Below are 19,559 nucleotides of genomic sequence, written 5' to 3'. Positions count from 1 at the left end.
TAGACAGCTGCCGGTCGGTGTCGGCCCGACCATGGGAGTTCCCTTGCTTCTGGAAGTGCTGCGAGTGACCCCAAATGCCCATCAGATATACTGGTAGCTGACAGAGTCTCGATCTGCAGGTAGATGTCACAGCCAAGGCCCAGAGGCAGGTCTCGTCGAGTCTTTGTGTTTTGGTCAGAAGGCGTGGCTGTGGGAGAGCGGGAGTCCGTGGACCCATTCAACAGCCCCTGGGGGTCAAAGTGTGCCCACGGCCTCTTGAAGCTGACAGGGGTCTTTCTCCTTTCAGTTGGGGGTCTAACCAAGGACTCCAGTATTGGAGGGGCTTCTTTCTGAGTGTTGACTGTGTCTGCACATAAGCTGTGTTATCTGTGAATCCCGGGGCCCTGCTGAATGGCTGTTGAGGGAATGCGAGGGGGCAGGCTCTCCTGCTGGTCTTAAGAGTCGCAGTGTGTGCTGGTCTAGGCCCAGTTAGCTTGCAGTTGGGAGCTGAGTTTTGGCCAGGTTCTCGCTTCGTGCATGCCATTTTGGGGGTTGATTCTGGAAGCCAAAATGAGCAAGCGTCCCTGGTTGGTGCCTGGAACCTCAGGCCAGGCCTGTGGCCCTCCCTGTTCTTGCGTTTTTCACGGTGAGGTTCTTGAGTGCCTAGTGAGGCTGGAGCAATGGGCTGGGCTGAGCTCGGTTGGGCATCGGCGGAAAGGGGCTGATGGATTAGGCCTCGCTGCTGCCCTTGTTGGCTTCTCTACTTTAACTCCCGGCACAGTGTTGATGCCAAGTGGGTCATCGTGGAGTGGGGAGAGGAACGAGTGCTGTATTTCAACCTGCGTGGATCACTGATGGCCCGCACAGGAAGGGAAGGGAAGATGAGGACAGGTCCTTTGTGATGTCATGGAATAGGCTATCATAATTGGGTTGCCAGTGCGGGCCTTGGCTTCCCAAGGATGTGTCATGTTCGTGATTGGCTGGCATCAGCTGCCTATGGAGGGGATGGCTTTGGCAGTTGAAGTGGATTAGATGAGGTAGGTAACTGTGTAGAGTTGCGAGCCCATTGCCAGAGGAAAGACTCCCAAAGGCTGTCTTGCGAGGGGTGGAGAAGATCGACACGGTGTCGCATCTGTGCCGGCCTCCTTGCAGGATGGTTAGTTATGCGAACATCCCCTTTGGCCGCTTTGTTCCCTTGTTTGGGAATGTGTAAAGTGAAAGGGCTTCTCCCGGGGGGGATGACTCGGCTTGCGAACAGCTAGAGGTGTATCTGGAGCAGTCCGTTGGCGGTACAGAGGTGGGGGCACTTTTGTGACGCCAGGTGCACTGACGTGGACAGCCACCGTGCCCTTTCAAGTTTCCAGGTCCCCTCGTGTGGCAAAGGTTTTCTGTTGAAAGTCTGTCTGTGGTCCTCGGGGACAGTGCCTTTGATCACTGTGAGTTCCTCGGTAGTGTCGCTGTGGCAGTGGAGAATTGCCAGGATGCATGGGGTGGGGTGGGCATCATCGAAGCAGACAGGCTTGCGGTGTGTCTTCCCTGCTGTTCAGTGTCTCTGTGTTCGCATGATGTCTGTGGCTTCAAGTCGAATCGAGTCGCCCTGCAGGCAGGAGGAGGGCACTTAGGACGAGGCTGTGTAGTGTTTGAGCGTTTCCTCAGTGGTCAGGGCCGTAAACCGTACCAGTTGGATGCTTGCCTATATGGGGCCGGGAAGGTGGCCTAATTTCCTCTGTGGGATTCCAACCTGTGTCATAGTTGCTGAAGCCCCACACTTCCCATTGAGCGCATTCCCACAGGGTCATGAAAAGCGATTTGGTCTAGTTGGCGAGATGAGGCACTTGGGCCGAAGTCCGTTAACCCCTTGAGAATTGCCAGGCTGCATCTTGCCTGTCGGCAACTGCAGGTCGGTGTCAGCCCGCCCATGGGAGGTTACCTTGCTTCCGGGAGCACTGGGAGTGACCCCAAGGGCACATCAGATGTGGTGGTAGGTGGCAGGATCTCCAGGTCCACATAGGTGTGACACCCAACCCCGGGAGGGAGATCTCGTCCAGGCTTTGTGCTTTGGTCAGAAGGCGTGGCTGTGGGAGAGCGGGAGTCTGTGGCCTATTTCGACAGCCCTGGGGGCCAAAGTTTGCATGCGGCCTCATGAACCTGACAGGGTTCTTTCGCCTTTCAGTTGGGGGTCCAACCTGGGTGCTGTGTATAAACTATGACGTTTACTGTTGGAGGCATCTGCAAAGGGCCACAGGGACACCCAGAGACCAAGACGCGTATTTAGAGGCACACACAGGAATCCACAAACGCATCCTCGTGCACAGTCACAGTCACACACGCCCACACGTGTGAATACACACATACAGCATCTCACACACGGACCAACGTACGTGCGTAACATCCTTCAGTCGTGCTGTGAGACACACAATCAGTTTTCGGTAGGGGATAGTGGTACTTGGGAAGCAGGTTCCAGGCTCACGCCCAGTTTATGTGTTCGTAAGAATCATGTTCTCTGAGGACCCTGGTGCAATTCAGAAACCTGCATGATTTCTGTCCACTTCACAGGTGCAGTTGCAGGGTAAGGCTGTCTGTCGTCAAAGAGAAGAAGAGCTTCGCATTGTCTGATGACTGGATGTGCTAAGGAGAACTGGAAAAAGTGGGTCGGGTGCAAGTTGCCGAGCATGTCTGTGGATATCTCAGGACGGTAGGCATTCACCCATACTTAGATGTGCCATTGGATATTAGGTTTTCCACCGATGGGCCCAGTGGTTGCAAGAGTGGATTGATTGTTGGTCTTGCTGACTGGCCTGAGGACTGTGGATTCCCCAGGCTGTTGGAGTACTTGCAGGTCATGGCTCCTCTGCAGAGCCCCACAGCCTTCCCTTTTGTGTTCTGCAGCGTCCCAGCATGTGCTTGGATCGACGATGACACACTTGTATGCATTCTTTGGAAAATCTGAACAAAATGAGTGAGAACGCTCTTCCGTCTACTCATCGAAACTGAGGTCCAGCACGTTTCCTGTCTCGGGGGTACGGGATAGTTAGGAATGAGGGCCAACGTCTCCTGCTGACAGGAATGCAAACACCACTAAGGGCTCCAGCATTGGAGGGACTCCTGTCTGAGGGTCGAGCATATCTGCCCATAAGCTGGGGCATCTAGGAATCCCCGGTCCCTGCTAAAAGGCCGTTGAGGGAATGCAAGAGGGCAGGCTTTCCTGCTAGTGTTCAGGGTCGGAGTGTGTTCTGGTGTAGACCCAGTAAGCTTGCAGCTTGGAGAGGTGATTTTTGGACAGGATCACGCTTTGTGCATGCCCCTTCCGAGGTTGATTATGGAAGCCAAAATGAGCAAGCTTCCTTGGTTGCAGCCTGGAGCCTCAGGCCAGGACTTTGGCCCTCTCTGCTGTTGTGTTTCGCGCGGTGAGGTTCTTGACTTCCCGGTGTGGCTGGAGCAGTTGGCGGGCGTGTGCTGGAGTTGGGCGATGGCGGAAGGGGGCTGAAGGTTTAGGCCTCAGTGCTGCCCCTGTCAGCTCCCCTGCTGAAGTTGCCAGCACACTGTTGGCGCTAAGTGGAGGTTCGTGGAGTGGGGTGTGGTTCGAGTGAAGCATTTCAACCTGGGTGGTGGCTGCTGGCCTGGAGAGAAAGGGAAGGTATCATGAGGAAAGGTCCTGTGTGATGTCGTGGGATGAGCTGTCACCATTGGGTTGCAGGCGCTGGCCTCGGCTTCCCAAGAATGTGTCTTGTTCGTGATGGGCTGGCATTAGCTGCCTATGGAGCAGATGGCTTTGGTAGTTCAAGTGGGTGAGTTGATGTAGGTAACCTGTGTAGAGTTGTGATCCCGTTGCCCGAGGAATGACATACAAAGGGTGTCTTGTGGGAAGTAGAGAAGATCGACATGGTGAGGCGTCTGTGCCGGCCTCCTTGGGGGTAGTTGAGTTATGCGAATATCCCCTTTGGCCGCTTTGTTCCCTTGTTTGGCAATGTGTAAAGCGAAAGTGTTTCTCCCGTGGGGCAATGACGCGACCGGCCAGTGTAGCACGCAGGCCTTTCGAACAGCCAGAGGTTTATCTGGAGCAATCCATTGGTGGGGCATAGATGGGGGTCCAATTGCCATGCCTGCTGTGCTGCTGTGACCAGCCACCGTTCCCTTTCAGGCTTCCAAGTCCCGTCGCATGGCAGAGGTCTTCCGTTGAAAGTCTGTCTGTGGTCCTCAGGGACCATGCCTTTGATCACTGTGAGTTACTCGCTAGTGTCACTGTGGCAGTGGAGAATTGCCAGGATGCATGGGGTGGGATCAGCATCAAAGAAGGAGACAGGCTTGCGGTCTGTCTTCCCTGGTGTTCAGTGTTCCCGTGTTCTGAAGATGTTTGTGGTTTCCAGTAGGGCCGTGTCGCCCTGTGGGCTGGAGAAGGGCACGTAGGACGCGGCTTTCAAGGGTTTGAGCGTTTCCTTAGGGATCAGGGCCGTGAACATTCAAGATGGGAGATGCCTGAGACGTGGCTGGGAATGTGGACTAGTTTCCGCCGTGGGGATCCGACATGGGTCATGGTGGCTGAAGCCCACCGCTTCCTGTGGAGGGCATACCCACGGGTCAATGGAAAGTGATTAGGCCTAGTTGGCGAGAAGTGGCACGTGGGCCCACGTTCCTTACCCCCTTGAATGGTTTCAGGCTGCATCTTGGCAGTAGACAGCTGCCGGTCGGTGTCGGCCCGACCATGGGATTTCCCTTGCTTCCGGAAGTGCTGCGAGTAACCCCAAATGCCCATCAGATATACTGGTAGCTGACAGAGTCTCGAGCTGCAGGTAGATGTCACAGCCAAGGCCCAGAGGCAGGTCTCGTCGAGTCTTTGTGTTTTGGTCAGAAGGCGTGGCTGTGGGAGAGCGGGAGTCCGTGGACCCTTTCAACAGCCCCTGGGGGTCAAAGTGTGGCCGCGGCCTCTTGAAGCTGACAGGGTTCTTTCTCCTTTCAGTTGGGGGTCTAACAAGGGTGCTGTGTATAAACTAATTCTTTTACTGTTGGACTCCTCTTCACAGGGCCATAGGGATACACAGAGACCAAGACGCGTTTTCAGCGGCACACAGAGAAACCCACAAGCACGTGCGCAAGCCCAGTCACAGTCGCACACGCCCACACGTGTGAACACACACATACAGCCTCTCACACACCAGCCAACGTAGGTGCCTAACTTCCTGCAGTCGTACTATCAGACATGCAGTCAATTCTCGGTAAGGGATAGAGGTCCTTGGGAAGCAGTTTCAGAGCACAAGGCCAGGTAAATGTTTGTATGGATCATGTCCTCTGAGGACACCGGTCCACTTAGGAAGCCTCGGTGATTTCTGTCCACTTCTCAGGTGCAGTTGCTGGGAAAGGCTGGCCGTCGGCACAAACAAGAAAACCTTTGTGTCCTCTGATGCTTGGAGGTGCTAAGAAGACCTGGAAAAAGTGTGGCGGGCCCATGTCCCCGATCATGGTCGTGGATAACTCAGGACGGTAGGTATTCAAGCACCACAAGATGTGCCATTAGATATTAGGTTTTCCTCAGATGGGCCCAATGGCTGCAAGAGTGGATTGATTGTTCCTCTTGCTGAGTGGCCTGAGGGCTGTGGATTCTCCAGGCTTTTGGGGTAGCCCAGGCTCATGGCTCCCATAAAGAGCCCCGCACACACCCCGGTTGTGTGCTGCAGCGTCCCAGCATGTGCTTGGATCGATGATGACACGCTTGCATGCATTCCTTGGAAAATCTGAACCAAATGAGAGAGAACACTCTACCGTCTCCTCATCGAAACTGAGGTTCAGCAGGTTTGCTCTCTCAGGGGGAGAGAACAGTAAGGAATGAGGGCCAGCGTCCCCCGCCGACATGCATGCAAACACCACCAAGGACTCCAGGATTGGAGGGGCTCCTGTCTGAGGGTTGACCGTGTCTGCACATAAGCTGTGTTATCTGTGAATCCCGGGCCCCTGCTGAATGGCTGTTGAGGGAATGCGAGGGGGCAGGCTCTCCTGTTGGTCTTAAGAGTCGGAGTGTGTGCTGGTCTAGGCCCAGTTAGCTTGCAGTTGGGAGGTGAGTTTTGGCCAGGTTCACGCTTCGTGCATGCCACTTTGGGGGTTGATTCTGGAAGCCAAAATGAGCAAGCGTCCCTGGTTGGTGCCTGGAACCTCAGGCCAGGCCTGTGGCCCTCCCTGTTCTTGCGTGTTTCACGGTGAGGTTCTTGAGTGCATAATGAGGCTGGAGCAATGGGCTGGGCTGAGCTCGGTTGGGCATCGGCGGAAAGGGGCTGATGGATTAGGCCTCGCTGCTGCCCTTGTTGGCTTCTCTACTTTAACTCCTGGCACAGTGTTGATGCCAAGTGGGTCATCGTGGAGCGGGGAGAGGAACGAGTGCTGTATTTCAACCTGCGTGGATCACTGATGGCCCGCACAGGAAGGGAAGGGAAGATGAGGACATGTCCTTTGTGATGTCATGGAATAGGCTATTATAATTGGGTTGCAGGTGCTGGCCTCGGCTTCCCAAGGATGTGTCATGTTCGTGATTGGCTGGCATCAGCTGCCTATGGAGGGGATGGATTTGGCAGTTGAAGTGGATGAGGTGAGGTAGGTAACCTGTGGAGAGTTGTGATCCCGTTGCCAGAGGAAAGACTCCCAAAGGGTGTCTTGCGAGGGGTGAAGAAGATCGACATGGTGTCGCATCTGTGCCGGCCTCCTTGGAGCATGGTTAGTTATGCGAACATACCCTATGGCCGCTTTGTTCCCTTGTTTGGGAATGTGTAATGCGAAAGGGCTTCTCTCGGGGGGGATGACTCGGCTTGCGAACAGCTAGAGGTGTATCTGGAGCAGTCCGTTGGCGGGACAGAGGTGGGGGCACTGTTGTGACGCCAGGTGCACTGACGTGGACAGCCACTGTGCCCTTTCAAGTTTCCAGGTCCCCTCGTGTGGCAAAGGTTTTCCGTTGAAAGTCTGTCTGTGGTCCTCGGGGACAGTGTCTTTGATCACTGTGAGTTCCTCGGTAGTGTCGCTGTGGCAGTGGAGAATTGCCAGGATGCATGGGGTGGGGTGGGCATCATCGAAGCAGACAGGCTTGCGGTGTGTCTTCCCTGCTGTTCAGTGTCTCTGTGTTCGCATGATGTCTGTGGCTTCAAGTCGAATCGAGTCGCCCTGCAGGCAGGAGGAGGGCACTTAGGACGAGGCTGTGTAGCGTTTGAGCGTTTCCTCAGTGGTCAGGGCCGTAAACCCTACCAGTTGGATGCTTGCCTATACGTGGCCGGGAAGGTGGCCTAATTTCCTCTGTGGGATTCCAACCTGTGTCATGGTTGCTGAAGCCCCACACTTCCCATTGAGGGCATTCCCACGGGGTCATGGAAAGTGATTTGGTCTAGTTGGCGAGATGAGGCACTTGGGCCGAAATCCGTTAACCCCTTGAGAATTGCCAGGCTGCATCTTGCCTGTCGGCAACTGCAAGTCGGTGTCAGCCCGCCCATGGGAGGTTACCTTGCTTCCGGGAGCACTGGAAGTGACCCCAAGGACACATCAGATGTGGTGGTAGGTGGCAGGATCTCCAGGGCCACATAGGTGTGGCACCCACGGCCGGGAGGGAGGTCTCGTCCAGGCTTTGTGCTTTGGTCAGAAGGCGTGGCTGTGGGAGAGCGGGAGTCTGTGGCCTATTTCGACAGCCCTGGGGTCCAAAGTTTGCATGCGGCCTCATGAACCTGACAGGGTTCTTTCGCCTTTCAGTTGGGGGTCCAACCTGGGTGCTGTGTATAAACTATGACGTTTACTGTTGGAGGCATCTGCAAAGGGCCACAGGGACACCCAGAGACCAAGACGCGTATTTAGCGGCACACACAGGAATCCACACACGCATCCTCGTGCACAGTCACAGTCACACACGCCCACACGTGTGAATACACACATACAGCGTCTCACACACCGACCAACATACGTGCGTAAGTTCCTATAGTCGTGCTATGAGACACTCAATCAGTTTTCGGTAGGGGATAGTGGTACTTGGGAAGCAGCTTCCAGGCTCACGCCCATGTTATGTGCTCATAAGGATCATGTTCTCTGAGGACCCTTGTGCAATTCAGAAACCTGCATGATTTCTGTCCACTTCACAGGTGCAGTTGCAGGGTAAGGCTGGCTGTCGGCAAAGAGAAGAAGACCTTCGCATTGTCTGATGACTGGATGTGCTAAGGAGACGTGGAAAAAGTGGGGCGGGTGCAAGTTGCCATGCATGTCTGTGGATATCTCAGGACGGTAGGCATTCACCCAATGTGCCATTGGATATAAGGTTTTCCACAGATGGGCCCAATGGTTGCAAGAATGGATTGATTGTTGGTCTTGCTGAGTGGCCTGAGGACTGTGGATTCCCCAGGCTGTTGGAGTACTTCCAGGTCATGGCTTTTCTGCAGAGCCGCACAGCGTTCCCTTTTGTGTTCTGCAGCGTCCCAGCATGTGCTTGGATCGATGATGACACCCTTGTATGCATTCCTTGGAAAATCTGAACAAAATGAGTGAGAACGCTCTTCCGTCACCTCATCGAAACTGAGGTCCAGCACGTTTCCTGTCTCGGGGGTATGGGGCAGTTAGGAATGAGGGCCAACTTCTCCTGCTGAGAGGCATGCAAACACCACTAAGGGCTCCAGCATTGGAGGGGCTCCTGTCTGAGGGTCGACCATATCTGCCCATAAGCTGGGTCATCTAGGAATCCCCGGTCCCTGCTAAAAGGCCGTTGAGGGAATGCAAGAGGGCAGGCTTTCCTGCTAGTCTTCAGGGTCGGAGTGTGTTCTGGTGTAGACCCAGTAAGCTTGCAGCTTGGAGAGGTGACTTTTGGACAGGATCACACTTTGTGCATGCCGCTTCCGAGGTTGATTATGGAAGCCAAAATGAGCAAGCTTCCTTGGTTGCAGCCTGGAGCCTCAGGCCAGGACTTTGGCCCTCTCTGCTGTTGTGTTTCGCGTGGTGAGGTTCTTGACTTCCCGGTGTGGCTGGAGCAGTTGGCGGGCGTGTGCTGGAGTTGGGCGATGGCGGAAGGGGGCTGAAGGTTTAGGCCTCAGTGCTGCCCCTGTGAGCTCCTCTGCTGAAGTTCCCGGCACACTGTTGGCACTAAGTGGAGGTTCGTGGAGTGGGGTGTGGATCGAGTGAAGCATTTCAACCTGGGTGGTGGCTGCTGGCCTGGAGAGAAAGGGAAGGTATCATGAGGAAAGGTCCTGTGTGATGTCGTGGGATGAGCTGTCACCATTGGGTTGCAGGCGCTGGCCTCGGCTTCCCAGGAATGTGTCTTGTTCGTGATGGGCAGGCATTAGCTGCCTATGGAGCAGATGGCTTTGGTAGTTCAAGCGGGTGAGTTGAGGTAGGTAACCTTTGTAGAGTTGTGATCCCGTTGCCCGAGGAATGACATACAAAGGGTGTCTTGTGGGAAGTAGAGAAGATCGACATGGTGAGGCGTCTGTGCCGGCCTCCTTGGGGGTAGTTGAGTTATGCGAATATCCCCTTTGGCCGCTTTGTTCCCTTCTTTGGCAATGTGTAAAGCAAAAGGGTTTCTCCCGTGGGGCAATGACGCGACCGGCCAGTGTCGCATGCAGGCCTTTCGAACAGCCACAGGTTTATCTGGAGCAATCCATTGGTGGGGCAGAGATGGGGGTCCAATTGCCATGCCTGCTGTGCTGCTGTGACCAGCCACCGTTCCCTTTCAGGCTTCCAAGTCCCGTCGCATGGCAGAGGTCTTCCGTTGAAAGTCTGTCTGTGGTCCTCAGGGACCATGCCTTTGATCACTGTGAGTTACTCGCTAGTGTCACTGTGGCAGTGGAGAATTGCCAGGATTCATTGGGTGGGATCAGCATCAAAGAAGGAGACAGGCTTGCGGTCTGTCTTCCCTGGTGTTCAGTGTTCCCGTGTTCTGAAGATGTTTGTGGTTTCCAGTAGGGTCGTGTCGCCATGTGGGTTGGAGGAGGGCATGTAGGACTAGGCTTTCAAGGGTTTGAGCGTTTCCTTAGTGGTCAGGGCCGTGAACATTCAAGATGGGAGCTGCCTGAGACGTGGCTGGGAATGTGGACTAGTTTCCGCCGTAGGGATCCGACATGGGTCATGGTGGCTGAAGCCCACAACTTCCTGTGGTGTGCATTCCCACGGGTCAATGGAAAGTGATTAGGCCTAGTTGGCGAGAAGTGGCACGTGGGCCCACGTTCGTTAGCCCCTTGAGTGGTTTCAGGCTGCATCTTGGCAGTAGACAGCTGCCGGTCGGTGTCGGCCCGACCATGGGAGTTCCCTTGCTTCTGGAAGTGCTGCGAGTGACCCCAAATGCCCATCAGATATACTGGTAGCTGACAGAGTCTCGATCTGCAGGTAGATGTCACAGCCAAGGCCCAGAGGCAGGTCTCGTCGAGTCTTTGTGTTTTGGTCAGAAGGCGTGGCTGTGGGAGAGCGGGAGTCCGTGGACCCATTCAACAGCCCCTGGGGGTCAAAGTGTGCCCACGGCCTCTTGAAGCTGACAGGGGTCTTTCTCCTTTCAGTTGGGGGTCTAACCAAGGACTCCAGTATTGGAGGGGCTTCTTTCTGAGTGTTGACTGTGTCTGCACATAAGCTGTGTTATCTGTGAATCCCGGGGCCCTGCTGAATGGCTGTTGAGGGAATGCGAGGGGGCAGGCTCTCCTGCTGGTCTTAAGAGTCGCAGTGTGTGCTGGTCTAGGCCCAGTTAGCTTGCAGTTGGGAGCTGAGTTTTGGCCAGGTTCTCGCTTCGTGCATGCCATTTTGGGGGTTGATTCTGGAAGCCAAAATGAGCAAGCGTCCCTGGTTGGTGCCTGGAACCTCAGGCCAGGCCTGTGGCCCTCCCTGTTCTTGCGTTTTTCACGGTGAGGTTCTTGAGTGCCTAGGGAGGCTGGAGCAATGGGCTGGGCTGAGCTCGGTTGGGCATCGGCGGAAAGGGGCTGATGGATTAGGCCTCGCTGCTGCCCTTGTTGGCTTCTCTACTTTAACTCCCGGCACAGTGTTGATGCCAAGTGGGTCATCGTGGAGTGGGGAGAGGAACGAGTGCTGTATTTCAACCTGCGTGGATCACTGATGGCCCGCACAGGAAGGGAAGGGAAGATGAGGACAGGTCCTTTGTGATGTCATGGAATAGGCTATCATAATTGGGTTGCCAGTGCGGGCCTCGGCTTCCCAAGGATGTGTCATGTTCGTGATTGGCTGGCATCAGCTGCCTATGGAGGGGATGGCTTTGGCAGTTGAAGTGGATGAGGTGAGGTAGGTAACTGTGTAGAGTTGCGAGCCCATTGCCAGAGGAAAGACTCCCAAAGGCTGTCTTGCGAGGGGTGGAGAAGATCGACACGGTGTCGCATCTGTGCCGGCCTCCTTGCAGGATGGTTAGTTATGCGAACATCCCCTTTGGCCGCTTTGTTCCCTTGTTTGGGAATGTGTAAAGTGAAAGGGCTTCTCCCGGGGGGGGATGACTCGGCTTGCGAACAGCTAGAGGTGTATCTGGAGCAGTCCGTTGGCGGTACAGAGGTGGGGGCACTTTTGTGACGCCAGGTGCACTGACGTGGACAGCCACCGTGCCCTTTCAAGTTTCCAGGTCCCCTCGTGTGGCAAAGGTTTTCTGTTGAAAGTCTGTCTGTGGTCCTCGGGGACAGTGCCTTTGATCACTGTGAGTTCCTCGGTAGTGTCGCTGTGGCAGTGGAGAATTGCCAGGATGCATGGGGTGGGGTGGGCATCATCCAAGCAGACAGGCTTGCGGTGTGTCTTCCCTGCTGTTCAGTGTCTCTGTGTTCGCATGATGTCTGTGGCTTCAAGTCGAATCGAGTCGCCCTGCAGGCAGGAGGAGGGCACTTAGGACGAGGCTGTGTAGTGTTTGAGCGTTTCCTCAGTGGTCAGGGCCGTAAACCGTACCAGTTGGATGCTTGCCTATATGGGGCCGGGAAGGTGGCCTAATTTCCTCTGTGGGATTCCAACCTGTGTCATAGTTGCTGAAGCCCCACACTTCCCATTGAGGGCATTCCCACGGGGTCATGAAAAGCGATTTGGTCTAGTTGGCGAGATGAGGCACTTGGGCCGAAGTCCGTTAACCCCTTGAGAATTGCCAGGCTGCATCTTGCCTGTCGGCAACTGCAGGTCGGTGTCAGCCCGCCCATGGGAGGTTACCTTGCTTCCGGGAGCACTGGGAGTGACCCCAAGGGCACATCAGATGTGGTGGTAGGTGGCAGGATCTCCAGGTCCACATAGGTGTGACACCCAACCCCGGGAGGGAGATCTCGTCCAGGCTTTGTGCTTTGGTCAGAAGGCGTGGCTGTGGGAGAGCGGGAGTCTGTGGCCTATTTCGACAGCCCTGGGGGCCAAAGTTTGCATGCGGCCTCATGAACCTGACAGGGTTCTTTCGCCTTTCAGTTGGGGGTCCAACCTGGGTGCTGTGTATAAACTATGACGTTTACTGTTGGAGGCATCTGCAAAGGGCCACAGGGACACCCAGAGACCAAGACGCGTATTTAGAGGCACACACAGGAATCCACAAACGCATCCTCGTGCACAGTCACAGTCACACACGCCCACACGTGTGAATACACACATACAGCATCTCACACACGGACCAACGTACGTGCGTAACATCCTTCAGTCGTGCTGTGAGACACACAATCAGTTTTCGGTAGGGGATAGTGGTACTTGGGAAGCAGGTTCCAGGCTCACGCCCAGTTTATGTGTTCGTAAGAATCATGTTCTCTGAGGACCCTGGTGCAATTCAGAAACCTGCATGATTTCTGTCCACTTCACAGGTGCAGTTGCAGGGTAAGGCTGTCTGTCGTCAAAGAGAAGAAGAGCTTCGCATTGTCTGATGACTGGATGTGCTAAGGAGAACTGGAAAAAGTGGGTCGGGTGCAAGTTGCCGAGCATGTCTGTGGATATCTCAGGACGGTAGGCATTCACCCATACTTAGATGTGCCATTGGATATTAGGTTTTCCACCGATGGGCCCAGTGGTTGCAAGAGTGGATTGATTGTTGGTCTTGCTGACTGGCCTGAGGACTGTGGATTCCCCAGGCTGTTGGAGTACTTGCAGGTCATGGCTCCTCTGCAGAGCCCCACAGCCTTCCCTTTTGTGTTCTGCAGCGTCCCAGCATGTGCTTGGATCGACGATGACACACTTGTATGCATTCTTTGGAAAATCTGAACAAAATGAGTGAGAACGCTCTTCCGTCTACTCATCGAAACTGAGGTCCAGCACGTTTCCTGTCTCGGGGGTACGGGATAGTTAGGAATGAGGGCCAACGTCTCCTGCTGACAGGAATGCAAACACCACTAAGGGCTCCAGCATTGGAGGGACTCCTGTCTGAGGGTCGAGCATATCTGCCCATAAGCTGGGGCATCTAGGAATCCCCGGTCCCTGCTAAAAGGCCGTTGAGGGAATGCAAGAGGGCAGGCTTTCCTGCTAGTGTTCAGGGTCGGAGTGTGTTCTGGTGTAGACCCAGTAAGCTTTCAGCTTGGAGAGGTGATTTTTGGACAGGATCACGCTTTGTGCATGCCGCTTCCGAGGTTGATTATGGAAGCCAAAATGAGCAAGCTTCCTTGGTTTGAGCCTGGAGCCTCAGGCCAGGCCTTTGGCCCTATCTGCTGTTGTGCTTCGCGCGGTGAGGTTCTTGACTGCCCGGTGTGGCTGGAGCAGTGGGCGGGCGTGGGCTGGAGTTGGGTGATTGCGGAAGGGGGCTGAAGGCTTAGGCCTCAGTGCTGCCCCTGTCAGCTCCTCTGATGAAGTTGCCGGCACACTGTTGGCGCTGAGTGGAGGTTCTTGGAGTGGGGTGTGGATCGAGTGAAGCATTTCAGCCTGGGTGGTGGCTGCTGGCCTGGAGAGAAAGGGAAGGTATCATGAGGAAAGGTCCTGTGTGATGTCGTGGGATGGGCTGTCACCATTGGGTTGCAGGCGCTGGCCTCGGCTTCCCAAGAATGTGTCTCTTTCGTGATGGGCTGGCATAAGCTGCCTATGGAGCGGATGGCTTTGGTAGTTCAAGCGGGTGAGTTGAGGTAGGTAACCTGTGTAGAGTTGCGATCCCATTGCCCGAGGAATGACACCCAAAGGGTGTCTTGCGGGAAGTAGGGAAGATCGACATGGTGATGCGTCTGTGCCGGCCTCCTTGGGGGTAGTTGAGTTATGCGAATATCCCCTTTGTCCGCTTTTTTCCCTCGTTTGGCAATGTGTAAAGCGAAAGTGTTTCTCCCGTGGGGCAATGACGCAAACGGCCACTGTAGCAAGCAGGCCTTTCGAACAGCCAGAGGTTTATCTGGAGCAGTCCATTGGTGGGGCAGAGATGGGGGTCCAATTGCCATGCCTGCTGTGCTGCTGTGACCAGCCACCGTTCCCTTTCAGACTTCCAAGTCCCGTCGCATGGCAGAGGTCTTCCGTTGAAAGTCTTTCGGTGGTCCTCAGGGACCATGCCTTTGATCACTGTGAGTTATTCGCTAGTGTCACTGTGGCAGTGGAGAATTGCCAGGATGCATGGGGTGGGATCAGCACCAAAGAAGGAGACAGCCTTGCGGTCTGTCTTCCGTGGTGTTCAGTGTTCCCGTGTTCTGAAGATGTTTGTGGTTTCCAGTAGGGCCGTGTCGCCCTGTGGGCTGGAGAAGGGCACGTAGGACGCGGCTTTCAAGGGTTTGAGCGTTTCCTTGGGGAGCAGGGCCGTGAACATTCAAGATGGGAGATGCCTGAGACGTGGCTGGGAATGTGGACTAGTTTCCGCCGTGGGGATCCGACATGGGTCATGGTGGCTGAAGCCCACCGCTTCCTGTGGAGGGCATTCCCACGGGTCAATGGAAAGTGATTAGGCCTAATTGGCGAGAAGTGGCACATGGGCCCACGTTCGTTAGCCCCTTGAGTGGTTTCAGGCTGCATCTTGGCAGTAGACAGCTGCCGGTGGGTGTCGGCCCGACCATGGGAGTTCCCTTGCTTTTGGAAGTGCTGCGAGTGACCCCAAATGCCCATCAGATATACTGGTACCTGACAGAGTCTCGAGCTGCAGGTAGATGTCACAGCCAAGGCCCAGAGGCAGGTCTCGTCGAGTCTTTGTGTTTTGGTCAGAAGGCGTGGCTGTGGGAGAGCGGGAGTCCGTGGACCCTTTCAACAGCCCCTGGGGGTCAAAGTGTGGCCGCGGCCTCTTGAAGCTGACAGGGTTCTTTCTCCTTTCAGTTGGGGGTCTAACAAGGGTGCTGTGTATAAACTAATTCTTTTACTGTTGGACTCCTCTTCACAGGGCCATAGGGATACACAGAGACCAAGACGCGTTTTCAGCGGCACACAGAGAAACCCACAAGCACGTGCGCAAGCCCAGTCACAGTCGCACACGCCCACACGTGTGAACACACACATATAGCCTCTCACACACCAGCCAACGTAGGTGCCTAACTTCCTGCAGTCGTACTATCAGACATGCAGTCAATTCTCGGTAAGGGATAGAGGTCCTTGGGAAGCAGTTTCAGAGCTCAAGGCCAGGTAAATGTTTGTATGGATCATGTCCTCTGAGGACACCGGTCCACTTAGGAAGCCTCGGTGATTTCTGTCCACTTCTCAGGTGCAGTTGCTGGGAAAGGCTGGCCGTCGGCACAAACAAGAAAACCTTTGTGTCCTCTGATGCTTGGAGGTGCTAAGAAGACCTGGAAAAAGTGTGGCGGGCCCATGTCCCCGATCATGGTCATGGATAACTCAGGACGGTAGGTATTCAAGCACCACAAGATGTGCCATTAGATATTAGGTTTTCCTCAGATGGGCCCAATGGCTGCAAGAGTGGATTGATTGTTCCTCTTGCTGAGTGGCCTGAGGGCTGTGGATTCTCCAGGCTTTTGGGGTAGCCCAGGCTCATGGCTCCCGTACAGAGCCCCGCACACACCCCGGTTGTGTGCTGCAGTGTCCCAGCATGTGCTTGGATCGATGATGACACGCTTGCATGCATTCCTTGGAAAATCTGAACCAAATGAGAGAGAACACTCTACCGTCTCCTCATCGAAACTGAGGTTCAGCACGTTTGCTCTCTCAGGGGGAGAGAACAGTAAGGAATGAGGGCCAGCGTCCCCCGCCGACATGCATGCAAACACCACCAAGGACTCCAGGATTGGAGGGGCTCCTGTCTGAGGGTTGACCGTGTCTGCACATAAGCTGTGTTATCTGTGAATCCCGGGCCCCTGCTGAATGGCTGTTGAGGGAATGCGAGGGGGCAGGCTCTCCTGCTGGTCTTAAGAGTCGGAGTGTGTGCTGGTCTAGGCCCAGTTAGCTTGCAGTTGGGAGGTGAGTTTTGGCCAGGTTCACGCTTCGTGCATGCCATTTTGGGGGTTGATTCTGGAAGCCAAAATGAGCAAGCGTCACTGGTTGGTGCCTGGAACCTCAGGCCAGGCCTGTGGCCCTCCCTGTTCTTGCGTTTTTCACGGTGAGGTTCTTGAGTGCATAATGAGGCTGGAGCAATGGGCTGGGCTGAGCTCGGTTGGGCATCGGCGGAAAGGGGCTGATGGATTAGGCCTCGCTGCTGCCCTTGTTGGCTTCTCTACTTTAACTCCTGGCACAGTGTTGATGCCAAGTGGGTCATCGTGGAGCGGGGAGAGGAACGAGTGCTGTATTTCAACCTGTGTGGATCACTGATGGCCCGCACAGGAAGGGAAGGGAAGATGAGGACATGTCCTTTGTGATGTCATGGAATAGGCTATTATAATTGGGTTGCAGGTGCTGGCCTCGGCTTCCCAAGGATGTGTCATGTTCGTGATTGGCTGGCATCAGCTGCCTATGGAGGGGATGGATTTGGCAGTTGAAGTGGATGAGGTGAGGTAGGTAACCTGTGGAGAGTTGTGATCCCGTTGCCAGAGGAAGGACTCCCAAAGGGTGTCTTGCGAGGGGTGAAGAAGATCGACATGGTGTCGCATCTGTGCCGGCCTCCTTGGAGGATGGTTAGTTATGCGAACATACCCTATGGCCGCTTTGTTCCCTTGTTTGGGAATGTGTAATGCGAAAGGGCTTCTCTCGGGGGGGATGACTCGGCTTGTGAACAGCTAGAGGTGTATCTGGAGCAGTCCGTTGGCGGGACAGAGGTGGGGGCACTGTTGTGACGCCAGGTCCACTGACGTGGACAGCCACTGTGCCCTTTCAAGTTTCCAGGTCCCCTCGTGTGGCAGAGGTTTTCCGTTGAAAGTCTGTCTGTGGTCCTCGGGGACAGTGTCTTTGATCACTGTGAGTTCCTCGGTAGTGTCGCTGTGGCAGTGGAGAATTGCCAGGATGCATGGGGTGGGGTGGGCATCATCGAAGCAGACAGGCTTGCGGTGTGTCTTCCCTGCTGTTCAGTGTCTCCGTGTTCGCATGATATCTGTGGCTTCAAGTCGAATCGAGTCGCCCTGCAGGCAGGAGGAGGGCACTTAGGACGAGGCTGTGTAGCGTTTGAGCGTTTCCTCAGTGGTCAGGGCCGTAAACCCTACCAGTTGGATGCTTGCCTATACGTGGCCGGGAAGGTGGCCTAATTTCCTCTGTGGGATTCCAACATGTGTCATGGTTGCTGAAGCCCCACACTTCCCATTGAGGGCATTCCCACGGGGTCATGGAAAGTGATTTGGTCTAGTTGGCGAGATGAGGCACTTGGGCCGAAATCCGTTAACCCCTTGAGAATTGCCAGGCTGCATCTTGCCTGTCGGCAACTGCAAGTCGGTGTCAGCCCACCCATGGGAGGTTACCTTGCTTCCGGGAGCACTGGAAGTGACCCCAAGGACACATCAGATGTGGTGGTAGGTGGCAGGATCTCCAGGTCCACATAGGTGTGGCACCCACGGCCGGGAGGGAGGTCTCGTCCAGGCTTTGTGCTTTGGTCAGAAGGCGTGGCTGTGGGAGACCGGGAGTCTGTGGCCTATTTCGACAGCCCTGGGGTCCAAAGTTTGCATGCGGCCTCATGAACCTGACAGGGTTCTTTCGCCTTTCAGTTGGGGGTCCAACCTGGGTGCTGTGTATAAACTATGACGTTTTCTGTTGGAGGCATCTGCAAAGGGCCACAGGGACACCCAGAGACCAAGACGCGTATTTAGCGGCACACACAGGAATCCACACACGCATCCTCGTGCACAGTCACAGTCACACACGCCCACACGTGTGAATACACACATACAGCGTCTCACACACCGACCAACATACGTGCGTAAGTTCCTATAGTCGTGCTATGAGACACACAATCAGTTTTCGGTAGGGGATAGTGGTACTTGGGAAGCAGCTTCCAGGCTCACGCCCATGTTATGTGCTCATAAGGATCATGTTCTCTGAAGACCCTTGTGCAATTCAGAAACCTGCATGATTTCTGTCCACTTCACAGGTGCAGTTGCAGGGTAAGGCTGGCTGTCGTCAAAGAGAAGAAGAGCTTCGCATTGTCTGATGACTGGATGTGCTAAGGAGAACTGGAAAAAGTGGGGCGGGTGCAAGTTGCCAAGCATGTCTGTGGATATCTCAGGACGGTAGGCATTCACCCAATGTGCCATTGGATATAAGGTTTTCCACAGATGGGCCCAATGTTTGCAAGAATGGATTGATTGTTGGTCTTGCTGAGTGGCCTGAGGACTGTGGATTCCCCAGGCTGTTGGGGTACTTCCAGGTCATGGCTTTTCTGCAGAGCCGCACAGCGTTCCCTTTTGTATTCTGCAGCATCCCAGCATGTGCTTGGATCGATGATGACACCCTTGTATGCATTCCTTGGAAAATCTGAACAAAATGAGTGAGAACGCTCTGCCGTCACCTCATCGAAACTGAGGTCCAGCACGTTTCCTGTCTCGGGGGTATGGGACAGTTAGGAATGAGGGCCAACTTCTCCTGCTGAGAGGCATGCAAACACCACTAAGGGCTCCAGCATTGGAGGGGCTCCTGTCTGAGGGTCGAGCATATCTGCCCATAAGCTGGGGCATCTAGGAATCCCCGGTCCCTGCTAAAAGGCCGTTGAGGGAATGCAAGAGGGCAGGCTTTCCTGCTAGTGTTCAGGGTCGGAGTGTGTTCTGGTGTAGACCCAGTAAGCTTGCAGCTTGGAGAGGTGATTTTTGGACAGGATCACGCTTTGTGCATGCCCCTTCCGAGGTTGATTATGGAAGCCAAAATGAGCAAGCTTCCTTGGTTGCAGCCTGGAGCCTCAGGCCAGGCCTTTGGCCCTCTCTGCTGTTGTGTTTCGTGCGGTGAGGTTCTTGACTTCACGGTGTGGCTGGAGCAGTTGGCGGGCGTGTGCTGGAGTTGGGCGATGGCGGAAGGGGGCTGAAGGTTTAGGCCTCAGTGCTGCCCCTGTCAGCTCCTCTGCTGAAGTTGCCAGCACACTGTTGGCGCTAAGTGGAGGTTCGTGGAGTGGGGTGTGGTTCGAGTGAAGCATTTCAACCTGGGTGGTGGCTGCTGGCCTGGAGAGAAAGGGAAGGTATCATGAGGAAAGGTCCTGTGTGATGTCGTGGGATGAGCTGTCACCATTGGGTTGCAGGCGCTGGCCTCGGCTTCCCAAGAATGTGTCTTGTTCGTGATGGGCTGGCATTAGCTGCCTATGGAGCAGATGGCTTTGGTAGTTCAAGTGGGTGAGTTGATGTAGGTAACCTGTGTAGAGTTGTGATCCCGTTGCCCGAGGAATGACATACAAAGGGTGT

At 54.9% G+C, this 19,559-nt stretch overlaps 6 non-coding genes across 6 annotated transcripts; all 6 read left to right on the top strand.

Annotated features, from left to right (window-relative positions):
- Positions 1–2,885: 2,885 nt before the first annotated feature.
- Positions 2,886–2,978, top strand: LOC137758204 (small nucleolar RNA SNORD116). The gene has a single exon (XR_011072852.1). It is a non-coding gene; the product is annotated as a small nucleolar RNA SNORD116 (small nucleolar RNA).
- Positions 2,979–5,668: 2,690 nt separating this feature from the next.
- On the top strand, positions 5,669–5,761 carry LOC137758218 (small nucleolar RNA SNORD116). Its single transcript, XR_011072866.1, has one exon. It is a non-coding gene; the product is annotated as a small nucleolar RNA SNORD116 (small nucleolar RNA).
- Positions 5,762–8,421: 2,660 nt separating this feature from the next.
- Positions 8,422–8,514, top strand: LOC137758197 (small nucleolar RNA SNORD116). The gene has a single exon (XR_011072845.1). It is a non-coding gene; the product is annotated as a small nucleolar RNA SNORD116 (small nucleolar RNA).
- Positions 8,515–13,072: 4,558 nt separating this feature from the next.
- LOC137758203 (small nucleolar RNA SNORD116) lies at positions 13,073–13,165 on the top strand. Its single transcript, XR_011072851.1, has one exon. It is a non-coding gene; the product is annotated as a small nucleolar RNA SNORD116 (small nucleolar RNA).
- A 2,690-nt stretch (positions 13,166–15,855) lies between these two features.
- LOC137758216 (small nucleolar RNA SNORD116) lies at positions 15,856–15,948 on the top strand. The gene has a single exon (XR_011072864.1). It is a non-coding gene; the product is annotated as a small nucleolar RNA SNORD116 (small nucleolar RNA).
- A 2,660-nt stretch (positions 15,949–18,608) lies between these two features.
- LOC137758206 (small nucleolar RNA SNORD116) lies at positions 18,609–18,701 on the top strand. The gene has a single exon (XR_011072854.1). It is a non-coding gene; the product is annotated as a small nucleolar RNA SNORD116 (small nucleolar RNA).
- The last annotated feature ends 858 nt before the right edge of the window (positions 18,702–19,559 follow it).

The sequence above is a fragment of the Eschrichtius robustus genome, unplaced genomic scaffold, assembly GCF_028021215.1.
Source record: "Eschrichtius robustus isolate mEscRob2 unplaced genomic scaffold, mEscRob2.pri scaffold_746, whole genome shotgun sequence".
Classification (NCBI taxonomy): Eukaryota; Metazoa; Chordata; class Mammalia; order Artiodactyla; family Eschrichtiidae; genus Eschrichtius; species Eschrichtius robustus.
This window is presented reverse-complemented; position numbering and strand designations above follow the sequence as displayed.